Source organism: Canis lupus, chromosome 24 (genome assembly GCF_048164855.1).
Source record: "Canis lupus baileyi chromosome 24, mCanLup2.hap1, whole genome shotgun sequence".
Classification (NCBI taxonomy): Eukaryota; Metazoa; Chordata; class Mammalia; order Carnivora; family Canidae; genus Canis; species Canis lupus.
This window is the reverse complement of record NC_132861.1, coordinates 8,873,707-8,896,472: the sequence shown is the minus strand read 5'-3', so window position 1 is coordinate 8,896,472 and position 22,766 is coordinate 8,873,707. Positions and strand designations below refer to the sequence as shown.

The 22,766-nt window shown below is 41.2% G+C and overlaps 1 long non-coding RNA gene and 1 pseudogene across 2 annotated transcripts in view; both read left to right on the top strand.

Moving 5' to 3' along the window:
* LOC140616409 (uncharacterized) overlaps positions 1-22,362 on the top strand; it is a 72,957-nt gene extending 50,595 nt beyond the window's left edge. Inside the window, exons 3-4 of one of the 2 annotated variants that reach the window (XR_012016903.1) lie at positions 11,191-11,247; positions 21,536-22,362. This is a non-coding gene — a long non-coding RNA (uncharacterized lncRNA). Of the gene's footprint in view, positions 1-11,190; positions 11,259-21,535 lie in introns of both variants that reach the window. The other variant, XR_012016902.1, reaches the window with a different exon arrangement.
* On the top strand, positions 1,590-2,131 carry LOC140616547 (ADP-ribosylation factor-like protein 1 pseudogene; annotated as a pseudogene).
* Positions 22,363-22,766: the final 404 nt, after the last annotated feature.

Sequence of the window (22,766 nt, the reverse complement as noted above, 5' to 3'; positions counted from 1 at the left end):
AAACTAATAATCTAGAAAAATTGGAAAATATAAAAAGAACAGAGAAAAATAATTAAGTAATTTTAATACTTATATCCTTGCCACACAGAGGGAACAAGTCTTAATATTTTCCTGGCAGCCATTAGTAGCCTTTTATGTGGCTTCACCAGCAATGGATAATGTCTAGGGCATAGGGGCAGGAGAAAAGCTGATGCCAATTAGTGTCTGCACCTGAGGGTCAAATATGAGCCCATGTGAAGGTCTCTTCTGGAAGAACTTTTAAAGGGGAGTCCCATATTCTGCATGTGCAGATGGAGGCAAGAACAGACATTCTGGCATATAAATACTAGTGTGACAGCATTTGTGTTTGTAGGCTGGTGACGTCTTGGATGTTCCAAATCTGTGTTTCTTCTTCCAACTTCTCTAATAAAATTGGGATATATTCTATGTATACTATCTTGTATTCTGCTCTTTTTCACTTAACAGTGTAATTTTCTCATGCTCTTAAGTACCTATTTTGAAAAAGCAAGCATGGGGAAAAAAGGGAGATCATCCCTGCCAGCAATCTCTCCAGACATAAATACTCTGCATCACCAATATTTAGTATATGGGAAAGGTAAAATAGGAAGAAGAGAGAACATGGATATCTGTTTATCTGAAAATAATTGATGTTCATAATCAATGAATCTGTAGTTATTGAGTTCTGACTTTTGCTAGGGAAGCAAAAAGACAGACTTTGTCTCAAGAAACTTCAAATCTGGGATACAAGATTTGAACTAATAAAAAAATTAAATAATACAGAAGTTTAAAAAATAATAATAATGCAGAAGTTAAGTAACATCTAATAATAGCATAAATATTTCACAGAAAGCTGATGCTAATAAGTGGTACAAATAATAATCAGTCATAAAATAATCATTGCTGGGAAGAACGTTTGGAATCAAGTCACCCAAACTTTCTCATTTGTACCACTGAGTGGGCACACCACACACTGGATAGTTTGTCTGTCTCCTCTACCCATGACCCACCCCTGCTTCTCAGCCCCTTGGGGATAATGGGCCATTGCCATAAGTCAGGGCTTCTCCAGACAGAAGGAGAACTGATTTTAAGCACTCAATAAAATTTGTGGAAATAAAATGGAATTGAATGTGTCAGGCACACCTCTGTACCCCCCAGTGCTTTATAATATATGAGATCAATGAATGAAGACAGAACAAACAGACAATGACAGGTGCTTGGGAAGAGGGAAGAATACAAGCTCTCATGTTCAAAACATGATCCATCACGTATTGATTGCACTGTCTTGGGAAAATTAGTGAATGATGCTGGGTCTTTCTAGTCAGTGTATAAATCTAGCTGGGGAATATTTCTGGCCTTATTATACAGCATTTTTCTAAACCTATTTTAAATCTACCATTTCTGAGATTGCTGATCCCTGTGCATAGTCGCTGCGGCCCATCGCCCCTGCTGGGAGTCCCACCTGGAAGCTGCTGGTGGACCTGACTTCCAAGGGAGCCAGCTGGAGCCAGAGGCCAAGGTGAGGCAGAGGTGGCAGGAGTCGAGGCCGGAGTCTGTCTCTGACCACTGACAAAGGCGACAGGAAGCTCATCATGGGTGGCTTTTTATCAAATATTTTGTCTAGTCTTGTTTGGAACCCCAAGAAATGAGGATTTTAATTTTGAGATTGTATGGAGCAGGAAAAATGTAATTTTGTACAGATTGCAGGTTGGAGAAGTGGTTACTACTATTCCTACCATCGGATTTAATGTTGGGACAGTAATATATGAGAACCTTAAATCCCAAGTCTGGGATTGAGGAGGACAGACAAGGCTCATGCCATACTGGAGATGTCATTATTCAAACACGGATACAGTCGTTTCTATAGTAGACAGTTGTGACCGAACCGAACTGGCATTCCCACGTCAGAGTTAGTGGCTATGCTGGAGAAAGAAGAGCTGAGAAAAGCCATTTTGGTGGTGTTTACAAATAAGCAGGGCATGCAGCAGGCCGTGACTCCATTAGAGATGCCAATTCTCTTGAGTTACCAGCACTGAAGGACCCACAGCGACAGATATGCAAACCTTCAGCAACCCAAGTCACTGGCTTCAATGAGGCAATGAGATGGTTAGCTGGAACATTAAAGAACACATAATAGGGACACCTGGGTGGCTCAGTGGTTGAGAGTCTGTCTTCAGCTCAGGTAGTGATCCTGGGGTCCTGGGATCGAGTCCCACATCTGGATCCCCGCAGGGAGCCTGCTTCTCCCTCTGCCTGTGTCTCTGCCTCTCTGTGTCTGTCTCTCATGAATAAATAAATAAAATCTTAAAAAAAAAAGAACACATAATAGCTCAGTCCCTGCTGGCATTCTGAAATGAAGACCACATCACATATCCCTTGGGAAATGTGTACTTCATGCTACTAAATATTAAAAGTGTGATTGTTGGCATATACTGAGCTGATTGCCATATGTGTAATAAATATAAAATATAACTATTCGGTTAGGTAACTCACCATTATTGAACCAACTGAATGTCTGTTCTGTGTAATGTAAAATCCTTCCTTGCTTTCTTGTGTTAAGTATATGTTCTATTTGTATGGAATTCTTAATTCCAATAGAGTCCTGTTAAAGACTCTATTCTTACCGAGGAAAAAACCCTCCTATTTTTTAATTAGTAGGTGCAGCTTGTTTGTATAAACACTAATAAATATGTTAACTCAAAAAAAAAAAACCCACTACCTTTTCTTTTATCTTTTGGTTTAACTTCATTATTTCATTATTCATCTAATGTGTATCATCACTACAGTTCTCTGATATTTTGACAATGGTTTGAACTTGGGTAACCATGAGAATAGAGATCACAATGATGCCAGAAGAATAAACTGGTTTTGAAGGAATGTCAAGACTTGCACCTGTAGTAGTTAGGTAGGGCTGCCATAACAATGGACTGGCTTCTAACAAGAACAGTGTCCTGAACAAACCCATCCCTTCCTTTATCATCCCTTAGTTTTCCTTCCTCTTTCCTCTCTCAAAGTGCGTATTATGTTAATCTATACTTGCTTGTATTTTCTAAACATCTTGGTAATGGCTAATCTTGCTTCCTTAATCAGATAGTAAGTTATCTGTGCTTTTTCTTATTTTTGAGGACAAGCTGGAGCACTGTAAGGGACCCCTTGTTGGATGAGTATGGGAGATTGTTCCTGGCTTGGCCCTCCCAGGGTTAGGTAAATGGAAGGAGGAGAAACCCAACATTGTTCATTGATCAAGATTTCTGAGGGAGGTTTTTACAGCTGAAATGGGAGGTCAGCTGATAGAGGAGGTTCTACTCCCTAACCCTGGACAGTATGACGAAAGGCTATATCTGACAATGCGACCAAGAACAGTGTGACCTAGTAACTGCTCTAGGCAAAGGGCAGGAAGGGTCTGCTCAGTGCAATAGCCTGTCTACTCATACTACCCCTCTGTGACCACTTCAAGTGTTCCATTTGGAGGAGGAATACTACATTAAGTTTCTTGAGGAATCTCATTTTTTAGAAGGTTCTGTAAAATAAACCTAAGAAGCTACTGGAATCTCTCCCACTGCCACTTTATACTCTGAACAGAATTTTCAAGAAAGAAAGGGCTTAGAATGCCCTACTCTCCAGGATCTTCTCAGATCTATGGATTGACCTGAACCTGGGGCAGACCACATGGTCAGTCCTGAAGCTGCTCTAAAGAGGGGCTGTTCAAGGACACCCAGCAGTTTAATAGGCCACACAATAACCCCTGGCCCTAGCACGAACAGTGGCATTCAGCTGGCCTGAACTAGGATGATGCTTAATGGTTCACTCAATGCCTTAAAAGTTTCCAGCTGTTGCCCTGACTTCTCATAAGAAAATCCTGAAGTCCTAGACAAACAAAACCCAGGTGCAGAACAAAATTAAGTACATGGTTCTATCAGTAGTTCACACTGCTGCACCTCTAGCTTATTATGTGCCATCCTCTTAATTCCATCAGGACTTTCTTCTACCTAATAATTTCATACTGCTCAGTGATTAATTATCTACATGTTGTAGGGACTGCTTTAAAAGCTGGTATATTCATAAGTAGTGACTGTCCACTTGCAGAAATATGGTGAGACTTTCGGAGTAATGGACCAGGGATCTTTGAGTTAGCTGACGTAGACATTTGTTTTGGTTTCCCACCTCATTTGTGCCACAAATATTTAGGTGCCTACTATATGCAGGGCACCAGATGGAGACATGGCATCAGCCATGAGCATCTCAAAGTCCTCGCTCTCCTGGAACCTATATTCTAGCAAGATGAGATAGACAGTATACAAAGAAACAAATGCATATGTACTGTGATGTCAGGTATGATGCATTATAAAGAAAATCTAGAAGTGGTGTGATGAGGGTTGCTACTTGAGGCTACATTGTCAGTATGTGGGGGGGATACTTTAAAAATTTTTTTTTTTTTTATTCATGAGAGACACAGAGAAAGAGAGAGAGAGAGAGGCAGAGACACAGGGAGAGGGAGAAGCAGGCTTCATGCAGGGGGCCTGACGTGGGACTCAATCCTGGGTCTCCAGGATCACGCCCTGGGCCGAAGGCAGGCGCTAAACCGCTGAGCCACCTGGGCTGCCTGGGGATACTTTTTCTGATGGCAGTTAAGTAAAGAGAGTGTAGTGAGGAAATAATTTGTGCAGATACATAGGGATAAGCATTCTGAGCAGGGGGATCAGCAAATGCAAATGACTGACCAGAGTCAAGGGTATGCCTGGTCTGTTTAAGGCAAAGTTGGGAGGTCTGTATGGAATGAGGGAAGAATAGCAGGAGTTGAGGGTAATAGGGTCTAGATCCCACTGGGCCTTATAAGTCACATCAAAGATTCAGAATTTCTCTGGGTATAATGGGAAGCCACTGGGGGATACTGAACATGAAATTATTAACTTGACATTTTAAAAGCATCAGCCTGGCTTCTACTTGAGGAATCAGGAAGCAAGACTGGAAGCAGAGAGAAGGTGATGGCAGTGATTCATGAGGTAGATAATGTCAGCAGAGATGAGGGTACACTATTCTGATTTGGGATAATTTGTGAACCTAGAGTTCATCGGGGTTTGCTGACAGATTGGATTAGGGTTGCCAGAGAGAGAAAATCAAGAGGTATTGATATAAATTGAAGTCATTGGTAATCTTCCAATTCTTGAGTTGGGTGATAGGTTTGTGCATTCATTAGATTAGTCTGTGTTACGTTTTACACATATAGTTTATATTATTTTTTCTATGAGTCAAATGTTACATTTAAAAACATTTCAAATTTAATAAAGAGAATGGAAAGAAAGGAACTGGAGATAGCGAATGCAGATCTTTCTTTCAAGGAGAACTGCTGCTAGGAGAATGGTCTTGGGGAGGCATGAAGGGGAATGTGGTGTCACTCCAATACAGCAGCCTGAGTTTCTGATAGAAATAATCTCCCAGTAAAAAGGGGGGTGGGAATGATAATGGAGGGGGAGAGAAGGGGAACTTCAAGAATAGAGTTCCTTCTTACAGGAGGGGATGGGATGAGAATCCAGGGATGAGACGCAGTTGACTCTGGATGGCGCAGGGCTTTTCTACACTGTGATAAGATGGAAAGCAGAGTATAAGCACAGATGCATGTGGGATGGTAGATTTGTTGAGAGGTTGTGAAATTTATTTTCCAATCATTTCTGTCTTCTCAGTGAAAAAAGAAGCAAGGTCAGCATCTGAGAGTGGGAATGAGGGAGGGGGTGTTAGAGTTTGAAGAAAGAGGAGAAGCTATGAATTAGGAAATGGGAGAGAAATGACATGGAAATGAGCAGGGTGGCTGGGCTGGGCTGAAGGCCCATGTGTGGCAATAAATTTTGAGATAACCCGCCTGGTGGATTTTTTTTTTCCAACCTTGTTCAGCTGTTCAGAGGTGGAAAAGGAGTAGAGAGTTGAGTTTCACCAGGATTTTTTGGGTTTTTGTTTTTGTTTTTGTTTTTTGCAGACTACTCCTTTGAAGGGAGAAGAGTAGGGTCTTGAGAAAGAATGCAAGGGTGTGATTATAATGGTGGACAAAGGAATCTCAGCTCTAGAAGGAAGGGAGTGAGATCATGGGCAAGGTTGGGATATGGCAGTGACAAGGTGTAGGGTCAGAGGATTCCTAGTCCTAGTGGAGCTGTAGAATTGTTGCCAGGCAAGTTCTGGTAGGAGTAAGACAGAAAGTTGGCAGAGGGTGGTTAGAGAGTAGGGCATCTAAAGCTGAGATGTCATGGGGCACTGGGTGGCTCAGTGGTTGAGCATCTGCCTTTGGCTCAGGTTGTGATCCTGGGGTCCTGGGATCAAGTCCTGCATCAGGCTCCCCACAGAGAATCTGCTTATCCCTCTACCTATGTCTCTGCCTCTCTCTGTCTCTCATGAATAAATAAATAAAATCTTTTTAAAAATTGAGATGTTAGAGGTGGTGAAGCTATTGACAACAATGAAGTCAAGAGTACGACATGAATGTCTGTGGAAAAAGCAGGTTGGAGACCAGGAGCATTGGGGATCTGTGAATTTTGAGGTCAGAGTGTTGAAGAGAAAGAGTCCATGGGCAAATTAAATCACCTTAAGGGTGATAAAAGTAGTAGTAGAGAGAAGGACTGAGTTGGATGCTGAGGTCTTCAGTGAATGAGGAGGAGCTCACGTGGTTGCAGAGGAACAGCTCACATGGTTGTGAAGGAGGACCTGCAGATGTTGCAGTCTGATGGGTTGCCTTTGAAAGCCCCAGAGGTTGCCAGGAAGCATAAGGACCAAGGAGACTCCTGCCTGACTCTGCTTTCCCATAGTTATTGGTTTTCTTTCCATTGCTCTGCTCAAGTGCCTGCTTACACATTAAGATCTGAGGTATGGGGATCCCTAGGTGGCGCAGCGGTTTGGCGCCTGCCTTTGGCCCAGGGCGCGATCCTGAAGACCCAGGATCGAATCCCACGTCGGGCTCCCGGTGCATGGAGCCTGCTTCTCCCTCTGCCTGTGTCTCTGCCTCTCTCTCTCTCAATGTGACTATCATAAATAAATAAAAATTAAAAAAAAAAAAGATCTGAGGTATGTTCATTCTTTAAAACTCAATTGCCTTTTGGAGAAGTGACTAAATGAGTTATTTTTTTAGTATAGGTGTCCATGACCAAGACTGGGTGTAGGGAGGGGCATTAGGCTGCTCAGGAGAACGTCCCGGTGGAGTCAGGAGTGTGGCTGGCTGAGAAGCTGCTTTTCTCTCTCTCTCTCTCTCTCTTATTTATTTATATGAGAGACACACAGAGAGAGGCAGACATAGGTATAGGATGCAGAACCAATCCCAGGACCCCAGCATCATGCCCTGAGCCAAAGGCAGATGCTCAACCACTGAGCTGCCAAGGCGTCCCAAGAAGGTGCTTCTCTCATCACACTTGGAGCAGTAGATTGGGACAAATGGAGCCAGGGCCTCAAGGCCAAGGTAAAGAGACGAGATGCTGACCTCTTTGCAAGGAAGGTCCTTAAAGGCTTTCTAAGCAGTTTCAAAATAAGGCTTTGGAAGAATAACTAGCAGAGAATGGAGTGGGAGAGACTGAGGACAGGAGAGCCAGCTGAGAGGCTTTAGCAGCAATGGTTATGGAGCTGAATGGGAGGGGAAAGGTGTGGAAGGAAGGAAGAAAGGAAGGAAGGAAGGAAGGGAGGGAGGGAGGAGAGGGCAAATACAGGCGATATTTTGAGGAAAGAACTGGCATCATCTATCTGATTATTGCATATTGGAGATGAGGGAAAAGAAGAATGAGAGATGACTCCAAGGTGGTAAGCCCGGTGATGGGAAAATATTGTCATTACCTGAAGAAACAGAGCAATGAGCAGGGAGGCTAGATTTGGAAGCAGAGTTGTTTCATTTTTGAAAAAAAAAAATTTTTTTTTTACTTCCTAAAGGAACACACCGTTACTGTGTCCTTGCATCATAAAATATAAGGAAATAAAAAGAAAATGATTAGAGGTAAAATCTTAGTATATAATTTTGGTATACATGTCGGTATACCTTGGACATTTTGTGGAAAATAATTAGAAGTAAAATTTTGATATACATTTTGGTATGGATATATTTGTGAGAATCTTAAAGCATATGTTAAATCATATTTTACCTGAAATTGCACAATCTGCTTTTTTTTTTTAAGATTTATTTATTTGAGAGAGAGAGGTTGGGGGAGAGGCAGAGGAAGAGAGAGAATCTCAAGCAGACTCCCTGCTTAGCATGGAGCCCACCATGGGGCTTAGTTTCACAACCCTGAGATCATGACCTGAGCTGAAACCAAAAGTCAGACACTTGACTGACTGAGCCCCGCAGGGACCCTGCAAAACCTGCTTTTTAAATGGTTAATCTGTTGGAAACCTATATCATTGCATGTCTACTACAATGCCATTTTGAATAACCATATAGTAGTCCACTGTACAGGTAATTTATTATACCAACTCTATCTTGTTGGATATTTAGGGTGTTCCAATTCTTTTGCTATATTCAATTCTTTTCAGTAGCTATGCTTAGAGCTAAATATTTGTTCATGGTCATGATTCTTTTTTTTTCTTTCATTCCTTTATTCTCCAAATACACATTGAGCACAAAGCCCTCGGGATCAAAAGTAGATGTGATCCAGTCCTGAACTTTAAGGTTCATGTGGTTCAGGGCAGGGAAACAGGGAAGCAGACCTAAATTTACAAGGCAAGCTCTACAATCCAATTCTCTAATTTCCAAGAACATTATATTGTTTCAAATTTAATTTAAAATTCCTATCTTCAACACTTTATAAAATATTGTGATAATTTCTTTAGTTTAATTTTTTAAAAAAGATTTTATTTATTCATGAGAGACACAGAAAGAGGCAGAGACACAGGCAGAGGGAGAAGCAGGCTCCCTGAGGGGAGCCCAATGTGGGACTCCATCTCTGGACCTGGGATCATGACCTGAGCCAAAGGCAGATGCTCAACCTCTGAACCACCCAGGTGTCCTGGGTTAATTTTTAGAGATGAAATTGTGATTTAACATTTTAAGATTTCAATCTGTGTTTCCCAGTTGCTCTTCAGAGAGGCTGCATCCCAGGAATGGTGCGGCAGAGCCTGAAGACCCTCCCCTGTCACCCATTCTTGGTCCTTTCTAGGAGCAACAGATACCCTCCAAGTATAGCTGGGCACTCAGCTTTCCAGCTTTAGAGTAATGTCCCATGTCCCTTTGCAACTCAGTATGGCCGTGTAACCTTATTTTTGCCATGTGGGATGTGTAAGAAAGGATGAGTACAACTTCTGGTTCCTTCCTGTAGAGATGCTTACTCGGGACAGTCTCTTGTCCATTCCTTTGTTAATGGCTGAGAACTGCTGACAACAGGGGCCTTCTTGGAAACGTGGGCTGGGGATGGCTAAACCAGCACAATCCCTGGATTGTCTCCCCCTGGATTGTCCTGTAAGGGAGAATTAAATTTCTATATTGTTTAAGCTCCTGGCCTGTTGTTCTTAGACCAGCTTAGCTGGCCCCAAACTCATATACACAGCATCTAAGACTATCTCTTAGCCTGTTGACACTTTGCCCAAGAATATATTCTTTTTTAATGTAAAGTTTCTTTCGCAAAGAATTGTACCTTTTTTTATTTACATGGTTAATGGTTATGGAATTATGTTGAACTAATTAATTGTGATTTTAACAAGCAGTTCAACAGTTTGCTTCCTGGTTGAACCCATGCTCCCAATTTAACCTGGGATTAACCTTTACTCCTCTTTCTCAACCTCATATCTAATCTGTCGGGAAATTCTTGGCTCCACTTTCCAAATATCTAGAATCTGACTATTTCTTGCCACTTCTACTGCTACTACCCTGCTCCCAGCCCCCTTACCTGCCATTTTTTCCCAAATGAGCAGGCAAAGTAATCCTTGAGAAGCCACTGAGTTCATGTCACTCCCCTGCTCGAACCCTCCAGCAGCTTGCCATGGTACTCAGTGTAAGAGCCAACATTCTCTGTTCCTGCCCAGATGGCTTCCTTGCTGGTCCTGAATGGGCTGGGCCTACCCTGAGCTGCAGCCATTTGCATTGGCTGTTCCCTGTGTCATTTATTCTTTGTCTAGATATAGCCATGGCTCACTTCCTCACCTCCTTTGGGTCTCTGTTGAAATGCTACCCTTCAGCAAAGCTCATTTTGACCCTGTTAACTACTGCAGCCACTCCATATCAGCTGCACAGTCCTGTTTTTTCTTTCTTGACTACAAATTTATCTCCCTATAGCACGTCACCTCCTGAGGTGCTATGTACTAGACAGTTTACTTAATATGCTTATTGTTTATTCTCCATCTTCACTAGAATGTAAATGGTGCAAGGGTAAGGGTTTTGTTTATTTTCTTCACTGCTCCATGCCAAATGCATAGTACAATACCTGGCACATAGTAAATGTATTTGTTTCCTACTGCTGATGTAACAAATTGTCAAAATGTAGCGGCTTAAAACAACACACATTTATTAACTTACAGTTCAAAATCAAAGTGTTGGCAGGGTCATGTTCCCTCTGCAGGTTTTAGGGAGTAATATACCTCCTTGCTTTTTTTCACCTCTAAAGGCTGTGCCTATTCCCTGGTTCATGTTCCTATCTCAAGACCAGCTCTGCTGGCATCACCTCATTGCCTTCCCTGAATCTGGCTTTCCTGCCCATCTAGTTCCCCTATAAGGGTCCTTGGGATTACACTGGGCTGACTGGAGCATTAGTCAACTTGGGCTGCCCAACAGCCAAACACCATAGAATAGGTGGCTCACACAACAGAACTGAACTTTCTCATAGTTCCAGAGGCTAGAAATCTGAGGTTAGGGTGCCAGCATGACGGGGTTCAGGAGAGAGCTATCTTTGTGGCTTGCAGATAGCTCACTTCTTGCTGTGTTCTCACTGGTAGAAAGAGAGGAAGAAGGGGAGCTAGAGAGAGAGAGAGAGAGAGAGAGAGAAAGCTCTCTGGTGTCTTTTATGAAGGCACTAATCCCCTCCTGAGATCCCCTCTCTCATGACCTCATCTAAACCTAATTATCACCCAAAGACCTCATCTCCAAATACTATCACGTTAAGGGTTATGGCTTCCTTGTATGAATTTTGAAGGGACACAATTCAGTTCACAGCAACTAGATAATCCAAGACAATCTCTCTCTCTCTCTCTCTCTCTCTCAATCCTTAGTGACATCTGCTGTATGAATCCTTTTCATATTCATAGGTTCCAGGAATTAGAACGTGGGACATCTTTGTGGGCGCCATATAACTGCCTATCACAGTAAGTGATCAGTAAGTATTTGTTAAATGAGTGAATAAAGTCTTTGTAATATTAAATACATTTCTGGTTTAGGTCTGGTTGCTGTACATTTAGTCCTAGTATAGGCCAGACTGTCCTCACCTCTGGTGTTCTAGTGGCTAATTATTCCTTGGGGACCTTGGTGTGACAGTGCCCTCCTCCTCCTCCCTTGGTCTAGTGACACAGCCTCAGGTCAGCTCCTGTAAACTATTCCTAGTCAGATCTCCATCCACGGAGCTTCAGTCAGCTAGCTGTAAAATATGAACTGATAATGGCTCTCATCTCATTCCCTACTTCTGCTTTTTAGGCCTCTCGATGCTCTAAATATCTTGTAGCCTGTACCACAATCTTGTCTCTCAGTGCCCATCGGTCTCCTCTAACACCACCTATGTATGGGTCATGCTTCAAGGGCCCCTGGGCAGCCTCTCCCCCTCCTCTACGGGAAGCTGGGCTGAGTGTTGGCACTTCAGTGACCATAATTTGGAGGAGTAGGTTTTTTGAGAGCGAGTGGTCACAAGCTCAATCATTGTAGTCACTGCAGCACCCAAGCAGAGATGTAAACTGCCATCCATTTGTTTATTTGTGTCACCAGAGTTTAGGGCACGTTCCATGGGGCATGAGGGCACTAAGCTCTGCCCTTGAGAAGTTCACTGTGGATCAGATGTCACAGGAGCACAGATGAGAATGGGATGTTGGTGTGTGCTTCCTCCAAACCACAGGGAATGCTGCTCTAAGCTAGAGGCTCTGCCTGGTTCCTGGGGGCAGAACCAAGACCCTCTGGTAGAAGGTACAATGAGGCAGATTCTTAGGAATGAGCAATATTTGGTTTTGTTGTAAGTGTCCAACAATGCTGCGGAGTCTTCACCAGGTGGTGACTTCCCTGTCATAGGAATTGTTCAGGCAGGGGGCATGAGGGAGCCAGAGGAAACTCCACGCATACCTGGTGGGAGATGAGGTCCTATGACCTCAAGCTTCTTTCCAAGTCTAAGATTCTGGTTTTGATGAGGTTGAGGTGCCAGGCTGATAAAGCCACAGGATTGGTTCTCTGTCAGCTGCAAACAACGAAACCCATTGTGGCTTATTTCAGCAGAGAAGGGATTTGTTTATTAAAAGACATTAAGTTATTCACACAATGGGATACTTTTCAAAGCCCAGTGGAGGCCTAGCTTCCAGAAAAGGGAAACCACTTCCACCCACTCCTGTTGCCACCAAGTGCTGGGGGTGGGGGTGGGGGTGCACCTGGGTGGCTCGGTGGTTGAGCATCTATCTGCCTTTGGCTCCAGTCATGATCCTGGGGTCCTGGGATCCAGTCCTGCATCAGAGCCCGGCTGCTTCTCCCTCTACCTATGTCTCTGCTTCTCTCTGTATCTCTCATGAATACATAAATAAAATCTTAAAAAAAAAAAAAAATGTTGGGTGCTGGGTCACCAAGAAGTAGGAAATGATTGCTGAGACCTGGCTCTCCTCTCCCCTCCCTCCCTTCCCTTTCTATGTTGCTTGCATCCATTCCTCAACCCTCTGTTCTTTCTTTCTTTCTTTCTTTCTTTCTTTCTTTCTTTCTTTCTTTCTTTCTTTCTTTTTTTCTTTTCTTTCTTTCTTTCTTTCTTTCTTTCTTTCTTTCTTTCTTTCTTTCTTCCTTCCTTCCTTCCTTCCTTCTTTCTTTCTTTCTTTCTTTCTTTCTTTCTTTCTTTTTTCTTTTCTTTCTTTCTTTCTTTCTTTCTTTCTTTCTTTCTTTCTTTCTTCTCTTTTTTTCTTCTTTGATATTGCTTTCATTGGAACATGAGTTCCACATTTGGAATTTCTCTTTATATTTCCTATCTCTTCTCTGGGACATAAATAGAATTGAAAAGAAGAGGTAGGGAAATTAGTGATTCCATTCATACAGCATCACTCTGCCCACTGGTACTACACAACTGAGATAATCCTTATAGGATTATTTAACCCACCTTTTTTTTTTGTTTGCTCTCTTTTTTTTCCTCCCTCCTCAGAGTTAAGAGATGGGCAGAAAGTATTTATGAAGTAAAAAATAAAAGGAAAAAAAAAACCCTCTCCTCTAATTCCATGCCTCAGAGGTACACATTTGGCATATCTTCAACCAGGAGATTAAAAAAAGAAATCTAAATTTGTAACATAACGTATGTAAATTTCCCGAGTTGAGGGCATTGGGGACTTTTTTTTTTTAATTTTTTGTTTTATTGGAGTTCAATTTGCCAACATATAGCATATCATCCAGTGCTCATCCCATCAAGTGCCCCCCTCAGTGCCTGTCACCCAATCACCCCAGCCCCCCACCCATCTCCTTTTCCACTACCGCTTGTTCGTTTCGCAGAGTTAGTGGTCTCTCATGTTCTGTCTCCCTCTCTGATATTTCCCACTCATTTTCTCTCCTTTCCCCTTTATTCCCTTTCACTATCTTTTTATATTCCCCAAATGAATGAGACCATATAATGTTTGTCCTTCTCCGACTGACTTATTTCACTCAGCATTGGGGACTTTCCTATTGTCTTCTATAACAAGCAGCACCATGTGGCATTTGTTCACATATAACTTTATGTATTTGTTGCTGTTATTGCTCTAGGATAGAATCCTTGAAGTGGCATTTCTGAATTATAAGGTGTGGGAATGTGTAGCTTTTTAAGATAATGACAAATTATCCTCCTCCAAAGTTGTAAGATTTACATGTTTATCAGTAGTATATGAATGTGCATTTTCCTGCACTCTAACACTAAATGTTATTTTATTTTTCTGTTTTCAGATGGAAAATGGTATGTCTTTTAACAATGTTCTTTTGCTCTCCATTAGTTTGGTAGTTCTTATTTGCTTATGTTTATTTGACATTTTAATTTTTTCCTTTGTGACATGCCTATTCATAGTTTTAAAAAGATTTATTTATTTACTTATTTTAGAGAGAGAGGGGTGTAGAGGGGCAGATAGTGTAGAAGGTGTAGAAGGGAGGAGAGAAGCAGACTCCCTGCTGAGAAGGAGAACCTGATGTGGGGCTTGATCGCACGACCCTGAAATCATTACCTGAGCCAAAACCAAGAGTTCAACACTTAACTGACTGAGCCTCCTAGGAGTCCCACCTAGTCATATTTTTATGATTTTTGCATTAAGGTCATTCTTTCTTTCTTTCTTTCTTTCTTTCTTTCTTTCTTTCTTTCTTTCTTTATTTATTTATCAGAACTCTATAGCTGACAGTTATTAACTCTGCAAATATTTTCTTACAGGTCTGTCATTTTTCTTTAATTCTAAGTGGTATCTTTGATTACTCAGTTAACATTGTCAAGTCTTTTCCTTTATGTTATCTGGGTTTTGCTTCATGATGGAAAAGGTGTTCTTCACAAGATTATAAATACATTCTCTTACATCTTCTAATATTTTTATACATTTGCTATCTAAATCTAATTCATTAGGAATATTTTGTTATAATGGTGTGAATTTGGAATCTAATTTTGTTACTATTTTTTCAAATGAATGGCCATTTTTACCAGCCTTAAAAAAAAATCACTCAGTCCATTTTAGCTTATGTTAAATTTTTGTATCTATCCATCTATCCATCCCTCCAGAGCTGTTTTGTTCTTTCCAGTACATTTTACTATTTTTTTCACTATTCCTCTTCCAGTAATACATTGCTTTTTTTATATTAGTAAAAATTCTTCCTTATTCTTCCTTTTATAACTTTCTTGACTACTTCTGCACAATTTACATTTCTCCAGGACATTGAATATTTTTCATGTTTATGCTCTATCTGATTTGTTCTGTTAGTTCTTTGTGGGATTTGCTGATTTAAGGATGGTGACTTCGAGATAGAAGCTTGAAATTTCCCAGTTGAAATGCAGGGCAGGCTCTGTAGGTGTGGAGTGGGACAGCAGGAATCAGATCATGTCAGAGAGATTCTAGTTTGTGAATCATCCTCACAACTGAAACCTAGGAACAGACGAGTTCTCAGAAGAAGGGTGTCCAGAGAGAGATGGATGGAGAGCCAAGGACTGGCAGATGAGGATGGTAAACACAAGGGAGAAGGAGCCAAGCTAGGATCACAAAATTCATTCTATAGAAAAAAATTATAAAGATGAAAGTGCCCAAGGTACAGAGAAGTTCTTGCTAAAAAAATAAGACTGTCAGGTTCTCTGTTTAGAGAAAGATGGCCAAAATAGTGTGAGTACAACATCAAGACTGTTGGTTGAGGATGTGTCAGCAACTCAGCTGTCACTTGGTCAAGAGTACAGAGCCTACGTCCAAATTTTATTAGTTACACTAAGAAAGTGATCCATTTTGTGCCATTTTTCTATGCTGGTAATAAATTCCAACTAGTTAATTTACTTTCTGCTTTACCAATACCCCTGATGACCCAGGACATCAATTTCAAGCGCTCCTGGCCAGGGGCAGAGTGGAAATCTTTTGAGTGGACCAGAGGGATGATAATTGGGCCATCCAAGCTCTGAACCATTGCCCTTGGTCCTAGTCAACAACAGAGGAAGGCCTTATGCAAAGAAATAGCAAATTCAGTTTTGTATTGTATGAAAAGAATAGCTATGTTGTCATCTCAGTGAAAAACAGGTCATAGAATCGTGAATTTAAGCACAGACATTTAGATAATCTAAAATACTGCATTAAGTATTGGAGATAAATGCAGTTTATATAGATAGTTATTTTAAAAATGCATCCCGTGTAGCTTTCATTCTGCTGTTCAGTTATGTTTTACTCATCTTTTGTTGATTCTTCAGGAAGTTCACCATCATGGCTTTTACTTTTTTTCATACTCATCCAGCTTGTTCGCTCTCAGCACTTAAACTAGCCTTCCGTTCTATTAAAAGATAAAAACCATTAGTTTGGAGTTTCATGTCATTCCCCTGACTGCTCCCCATCAGCCTCTCACCTCAAAATATATGTCTATATCTTTATCTCTGCCTCCAAATCTCTCCGTAGTTTCACCCACCTTTCTTCTTTTCTTCTCTTAAGAAGATATAGTCCTTCCTCACTTTGGACCAAAATTTATTGACATGATACTTCCTTTAATTTGCATACAAATTAAAATGACAGATAATGTTGAAATGTTTTATTGAAAAATGCCAATCCCCCGATTTTGCCCCTTGCAACTCTTTCAGCTGTTTTTTTTCTTGGTACTTCAGCTCAATATTTGAAAATAATGTGTATGTACCATCTGCTCTCTTTCCTAAAAATTAATTTTTTTTAAGTGGAAGAAGGGCAGAAGGAGTTGCTCTTGAATATTTATACAATTGCCAAACACAGTTATCATCATACTTCTCCATTATATTCATATAAGCTATAAATGAGTAAAATTCATTCACAGCTGAGCCGAAGAGTATACTATAACATTTTCTTTATCATATAACTTTTTTTCCCTTGAGGAAGGGATTACGTCATTTTTTTTTCTTTCTTTGAGTCTGGTTCTGATGCTTGCTTTGTCTTTTTAGATTGTGTTTGTTTTTGCCTTTTAGCATGCAGTTTTGTATGAAATTTTTTGCTGAAAGCTGGCATGGTCAAAGGAACAGAGAGGTTTTATTGTGAGGTTTTACGTTTATCTGGCTAGGAATTAGTCTGCATTTACTGTTTGTTGTAGCTGTGGTATCAGAAGCTAAAATTTCTTCCAGTGTCCTTATTTTTTGTTTCTCCTTTGTATCATCTTTGGATTTCTCTATAAACGTCTTAAATAGAGTCTGAGGCTCACAGTTCTTTTGGTTATAATTCCCTGTTATCATACAGGAGTCCTTCGATGTAGTGGTAAGGTATAGGGGAAGGGGAATCATTCTGCAGCCCCATGATTGGGTCTCAGTCTATTACTGTACCTGACTTGGATATATCTCTTCCTCCATGTTGAAGGCTAATAGGAGCTGGAGTTGGGTATTTCCTGCTCCCCAGGATGGTTAGCTCTGGTAAAGCAATTTCCCTTGAGAGCAGGCCTTGTTAAGAACTGAGAGGTATGAGCTATTTCAGAATGGTTACTTTTCCCTCCTTCCTGCCAGAAGCATAAGAGGCTTTTTCTCCCATCTTAACAGTGAGAATTTGGTAGGGCCCATGGTGGTAAACTTCACAGAAGTGTGGGGGGACCCCTCAGAGTTAATTCTTAAATTTGTTCACACTGAACTGTCAGTTTTCTATTGATTACAGCTGAAAGTTTTCCTGCTATATCGGCTCCATTTGTGGGTATCTACCTCTGGTAAGCTGTGATTCTATTATCTTACCTAATAGTAATAAGATTTATTATTATTATGTTTGGAGGAGCAACAGTTTGTTCTGTGACCTCATGTCTTTGATGCATCTAAGAAGAATAGTTGATTTTCAGTTTGTTCAAGTTTTTTTCTTGATGCAAGGATGGGCGTGATGACTTCCAAGCCATCTACGTGTCAGATCAGAAACCTGAAATCCATTATTTTGAATTTCTGGCTAAGTTTTCTTACTCCTAAAACCCTATAAAATATCTCTCAATGAGGTTTATTAGATATCTATCTGTTCCTTTTGTATGCTTGTTTATTTCCTGGGGACATCCTCTTGAAGCCTTCTCTTCTGCTTCTGTCTAGAATGCTTATGCTCTAAATGGCTGCATCCTGAGGCTTCCTTTTGCACAATGCTACAAATTCTCTTCATGTTTCATCTGCTTTCTACTCTCTGTTTCATGCAATTCATGTTTTCTGCCTTTTCTGTTTACTTCCTTGTATTAGTGGAGTACATATTTTTATAGCTTCAGAAGAAAGATGCATTTGAAAGCACCTTTTAAAAGATCCTTGATATCTGAAAATGCCTACTTGACTCTCACACTTGATTACTGGTTTGGTGGGACACAAGATTCTAGGTTGAAAATAAGTTTCCCTTAGAAAACTGAAAGCCCGTTATCATTTTTCTCTGATTTTTCATGTTACTCTTGAGAAATCCAGGGCTACTTTGGTTCTTGTATTTTTTGTTTTGTTTTTGTTTAAAGCTGAAGCTTCAGGAATTTATCTTTATCTCTGGTATTCTGGAATTCCACAATGATGTGCCTTACTTTGGGCCTTTTATCATGATAGGGCAGCTTAGACCCATTTCCCTGGAACTTCATGAGCTTCAATTCTGAATTTCCTGTTTGTTCTCTCTTTTGAACTCCTTTAAGTTGGATGTTTGATCTCCTAAATTTTCCTGAGTCTTTATTTCCTATTTTCTAATGCTTTATTTTTTGTACTAGTTTTTAAGGTATTTTCTTATTTCCCAATACTTTTACCAAATTTAGAATCTCTTTTTCTTTTTTCTTTTGGTACAATATTCTTAATTTCCACGAGTTCTCTTTTGCATCTCTATTGTTCCTATTTTTATTCTTCTCCTGTTCTTGTACCATAGATGCAATACCTTCTCTTACTTGAAAATATTACTGAGAATTTCGTACTCTTGCATGAGGAGCTTTCCTTCATATATCTGGTGTTTCTTGACTGTTCTTTTATATCCGATGATGAGTCACTAAATGGCTGTCTGGAAGCTTTATGTGCATAGGCAGGGCTTGTGACAGAGGGAGCTTTATTGCCAGGTGCTCTGATGGAGTCCTGGAGCTAGCCTAGGGAAGGTTAGGGGGTCCCACTCTTGCTTTACAGAACTTGATCTACTTTCCTCAAACCTCACCCATGCTCTTCTCCATATGTGCTGTCCCCAAGGCTGTAGCCTCTTTGGGTCCATTTCTTCAGAGAGAATACATTCACCCATGGAGCTAGGGAATGGGTAGTGCCAGACTGTGCTAAGAGCAGAAAATTGGGATCTCATCATTCCTGTTTTCAGGTCCCAGCTGCCTGTTTCTTCCAGGTATCACAGCCTTTCTGGAGTGATGCCAGGTAAATCATCTTGCTTTTCATACATATTATCTCTCTCAGATACTTCACATATCAGTCCTTTATCTTCATCTCCTTCCCACGTACTAGCCTCCCTCAATTTCATTGGAAACAGATATGTCTCTTATTCTTATTTTGAGGGTAGTTTTGAGAAAGGGAGTAGAGACATCTCAACTGTGGCCATTCAATGCCCTAAGCCCCTGGGACCATGTTCCCTTCTTCTAGACATGAGCTTCATGTCAGGACATGTTTGGTTGGGGTATAAATTTGTTCTGGGCAATGGAGACAGTAGTGCCACTTAGAAGGACATGGGGAGGGGGGGAAGCAGGTGCAGGATCCAAGCCCTTGGGTTCCCTGCTTTGCTCAGAAGAGATGGAGCCATCCAGGAATGCTCACTTTCCACAGACTGCAGAAGTAGCCAGAGCCCAATCTAGTGCCTCTATCACCTACTTTAACTCTGTAGAAAGACTACTGGGTGGCTCAGTCAGTTAAGCATCTAACTTTGTCTCTGGTCATGATCCTAGCATCCTGGGATCAAGTCCTGCATTGGGCTCCCTGCTCAGCGGGGAGTCTGCTTCTCCATCTGCCTGCAGCTCCTGCTGCTTGTGCTCTCTCTCTGTCTGACAAATAAATAAAATCTTAAACACAACAACAAAAACAAAAACTCCGTAGAGCTCAGCAGAGCTGCAGCTTCCCAGGAACCCACTTACCAGTATCTTGAATCCTTCATGGAACTCCCTTTGTTGCTTCTTAGTAGCTTTTGGTCAACTTCTTTGAGGCACTTGCTCATGCTGCCTTCTCCATCATTTTCAACATTTCAGCTGCACACTCTTGTTTTTGTGGTCTTTTTAGTGTCTCCCTATTTAATATGCTGGGACCTTGAACATCTACAACCATCTATTTAAGATCACAGCTTCTGCTGTATTCTTCATCAAAAAGATGAACTCCCAGACTCCCAATTCTCCTTCTCCTTGAGCTTTCCTCCTCTGAGCACAAACAAGGGCAGAGTTCCTCACCTTGAAAACTTTTCTCTCTGCCATGCAAATGCCTCAAGTGACCATCTTCTCACATTCCTTCCACACTGGCCAACATCTCAGATGCATCTGTACTGATAGCCTTAACTCCTCAACTCCCAGAAACTCTCACGGATGCTTCACACGGCAGACAGGCTTGATTGAGCCCCCTCTACAGCTTCAATAAAATTTGTTTCCAAAGTCAGCAAGTGATCTAATTTCTAGATCAGTTGTCTTTTCTCAACAAATTTGATCACCTATCTTTTTTAAGATTTTTTTTTTAATTTATGAGAGACACCTCTAGAGAGAGAGGCAGAGACATAGGCAGAGAGAGAAGCAGGCTCCCTGTGGGGAGCCGGATGCAGGACTCGACCCCAGAACTCTGGGATCATGACCTTAGCAGAAGACAGATGCTCAACCACTGAACCACCCAGATGCCCTCATCACCTCTCCTTTTTGAAGTCCTTTCCTGAGCTTGAAAAACACATGCTCCCGGGATTTGTACTTCGCTGTCGGTCCTATTTTCTCTTTTTCTCCTTTCTTACTCCACCCCTGACCCCCATAGATGGAGACCTATACCAACACTCAGCCTTTGGCTTTTAGTTGTCTCTTTTTGAATACCTTCATCTTATCCATCATCCCAGTATCAAAATTTCTGGCCCAAATCTCCAGTCTGTAACTGCCTCTTTAGCCTCAATAGAGATTGCTCTGCGTAAATAGGTGTTTTTAATACATATATACTGAGAATGCTTTTTTCTTCCATATTTTGCTTCTCTATTATCCTTGCCTGTAGATCTTTTTTTACTCTTTACCAAATTTTACTCTTTCAACCCCAGATATTGTCACATTTCTCTGTGAAACCTTTCCATCCAAGTCAAAAGAAGATAACTTCCCTTCCTTCTGAATTCCTGTAACAACTCTCATGTGTCATTTGTGAACGCTCAACAGTGTATTTTTTTTTTTATCAGCAGCCTTTACACTGTTTCTCCAATCCAGTGTTGTCTTTGAAGGTAGGGGCTGTCACCTATGATCCGAAGTCTTAGGCTTCTCAGGGTTACTTTGCCCATGGTTGTTGGTCAGAGAGATTGTCGGTGATGCTCTCAGTACCTCCCCATAGAGGCTGAATGTCACCAGCCGGTGAGCTGGGAGCTTGTGGGGTTGGTGTTGTGTTGGGGCCCATGTTGGTCAGTGGACTTCCTTCTGCTACTTTGGCCGGGGAGGGCTCTGGTGGTCCCGGGAGCACATAGGAGAAACTCTGCTGAGTAGGGACTAGAGAAAGAATGTGGATGATGAGCAGCCTGAGGACCACCTTTATTCAGGTTGTTGAAAATCGTCACCATGACAGAAGTCAGTAAATAAATTTAAAAATTTTCCTTCCCTTGATGCATCAATAACTTCACCTTCATAGTCAAAGCACAGCAAGTAATGACTCTCTTATTTACCCAGGGAACAAAATCATTGAATGAAACCCACATTGTAGAATCTGAGGGTGGCTATGAAAGACGAGAACCAAAATAAAACTGAACAAATGAGGAACAATACCTGCAGTTATTCACACTTCAGGAATCCAGAATTTAATAACCACGAACAGAACCTCAAAAAACAGCAAGTTCCAGAAATAAACTTACTTCAATGATCAAGAATCTTCATCATTGGGTGAAATGGACTATCACCTGGGAATATCTCTGCAACTGCTGAAGCTCTGATGTCCAGCTTAGGAAAGATGAACTTCAAATGTGAGCATTTAGTCAACTGGGTCTTTCTTTTTAATCACCACTCAAAACGAAAACAAAAACCTCTTTTTTTAACTGTTGGCTAAATAAAAATAGTAATAGATAAAATCTGTCCTGAGCAAACAGACCATACATCAATAAACTAACACTTAAGTCTAAGCTATTTTCCATGAGACCCGTGAAGCATTTCTAATTGAAACTTAATAAGCTACAGTGCAGCAAATACTGTAGTCTTCAGCTCTAGAAGGGAAATGTGATCCAGTATGCAGACATAGGAGCTTTTTAATTTAGCTGGAAGCAAGTGTGCCCGTGTAGTTGTGTGGCATAATTTTTTTAATTGCTGAAGTGTCACTGTTTGCTATTTCACATTTATTGAAAAATGTAAATGCCACATGTAAGAGAATAGCAATATGTCTTGTTTCAGTCTGATGGCTTAATCTGACTAATCATGATAATATATGCTAGCTGGAGTTGGGAATATTTAATAAAATACTGAAATACATTTGTTGTGCTTACATTTAAAATAAATCAATAAAAACACCTGCGCCTGCAACATTTAAACCTTTATTGCTTTTACGTAAGAAACAGCACAAGGATGATCCTTTGACAAGAACGGATGTACCTCGGTGAGGATCTTCATCACTTGGCACAAGGGGGCAGGTGTGCCAAGAGTGAGGCACGTGGTACCAGAGAGGGAGGGAAGGATACTAGCAAGATCTTACATTTGTCTGTGCTTTCCAGGACTGAGTCATCTGTGCGCACATTTTTACATTTGCATTTCATGGGCCTCTGAGATGGCAGGGTGGACATGGCCACCTGCATTTTACAGATGAGATTCCTAAGGCTGGGGAAGATACTGTTCCACTCCAGCCCACAAAGGTGAGGCCCATGCTGTCCGCTCCCCCCCCCCCCGCCCCCCGCCCCCGATGTACATCAGTTACTCA